The sequence below is a fragment of the Rhinopithecus bieti genome, unplaced genomic scaffold (genome assembly GCF_001698545.2).
Source record: "Rhinopithecus bieti isolate Rb0 unplaced genomic scaffold, ASM169854v2 scaffold_51968, whole genome shotgun sequence".
Taxonomy (NCBI): Eukaryota; Metazoa; Chordata; class Mammalia; order Primates; family Cercopithecidae; genus Rhinopithecus; species Rhinopithecus bieti.
Genome location: NW_016820949.1, coordinates 716,647 through 718,421, shown reverse-complemented (window position 1 = coordinate 718,421; position 1,775 = coordinate 716,647).

The following is a 1,775-nucleotide window of genomic DNA, read 5'->3' as shown; positions in this document are numbered from 1 at the left end:
AAAAAAAAAAAAAAAAAAAAATTTATTTCAAGGATTTTCCAATAGTCTCCCATTCTGTTTCAGAGCTATCTATCTCATAATTCCAAAAATGTTCAATAACAATTTATCTACATGGATCTATTTCAGAATAAAAAAGTTTTAAAGTATAGACCTTGTGTAATTCATTAAACACAGCATTGAAATAGAGCCACGGAATAAACGTTTGTTGACATGATGAATGCATTCAATAAGCAGGACTAAAATTATCTGTTAATCTTCAACATTACTGTGTTAACATAGGTTTATGCTTATTTGGAAAAATGGCTTCAATATATGGCATTCATTTGAAAATACTTCTTCAAAATCTACCATGTACTGGTTTAGAGTTAATTGCTAACTATAAAGAGATGCCAAAAAGCTCATGTCATCAAAGAGGACAATGTCAAGAAGCAAGGTAGACAAATGAAAATTATTTTGAGTAATAGGTGCTTTGAGAAGATATGCAAAGAATGCTACGAGGTCAAAAGGGAAGGCACCTGCCTTAGGCTAGAGTTAGAAGAGGAATATAAACGATAGCTCCATTGAGAAAGTGATGCAATTTCTGATTCTTAGAATGAGTAAGAATTACTGAAATACAAGTGACAGTAAGCAGATTTAAATAGGAAATGGCCTTCTCATATTTTCATTAGTGGAAGATGACTCAGACCCAGTAAGAAGTCAATGGATAAAAGAAAAAGCACTATCAGTGTATTGACCAGGGGTAAAAGAAAGCTCGAGGATTTGAACTAATGCAGTGTCAGTAGCAAGGGAGAATGAAAATTTGTTTACAAGAAATTTGAAAAGTAGGTTGGGAAGGTTATGGTGTATTGCTGTGAAGAAGTGAAAAAAAATCAAAATAAGGAAATAAGGAGGACTCTTTAGTTTCTGTTATGTACAGGAAAGTGTCTGTTTATGCCATTTATTCCATTAAGTGAACAAAGGTAGGCTAAGAAGCAGGTGTGCAGAGGGAGATGGTTTATTTTGAACATGTTGAATCTTTAATGCCAGTGGACAGTAAAATGCTATCTCCAAGCCTTGAGTAATAATTTACACTTGAAACACACATTTTGGGACCACAGTGTATGAGTGCTTATGAGTTCTGTTTTTGTGGATGACATCACCAAGGGAGAGTACTAAAGTGATCAAAGGAGGGTCCCTGGAGAACTTCAACACATAAGGAGTAAATGCAGGAAAGTGACATTGAGTATTTATAGAGATGGATGTAAAACATCCATAGAGTAGGCTAATCTCTAAGGGGGGAAAAAAGAGATTTAAAGAAGTTTTGGAGTATGGTTTCAAATGTCCTATTGGAACCAATTATCATAAAGTAAGCTTGTCTAAATACTAATTAAATAATACCTTTATTTATTTAAAAGTTATCTTCCATTTTATATTGTTATTTCTGCAAGTAGTTGGTTAAGTCAATTCATTTTATTTTTTGTGTTCGTGTTAATGAACACATTTTAATCTGAATTTACCCATTAAGCTATCTACCACTCACGGTGCTACCTGAAAGGGTATCCACCAAGTGGTTAGTAGTGAGGTTTTTTGCTTGCTTCTTTGTTTTATTTTGTTCTCCAAGTTGTAGTATTGTTTTTTAACTTTTACGTTGCTCAAGTTTCCTTTTACAATGAGTTTTATTACAAAGAGAAATAAGGTAGTTGAGAAAATAAATGTTTTATACAAATACGCAAAATAGGAAAGGGAATTTTGGATTTTTTAAAATAATAGAGACATGCATTCAATACAAAAAACAC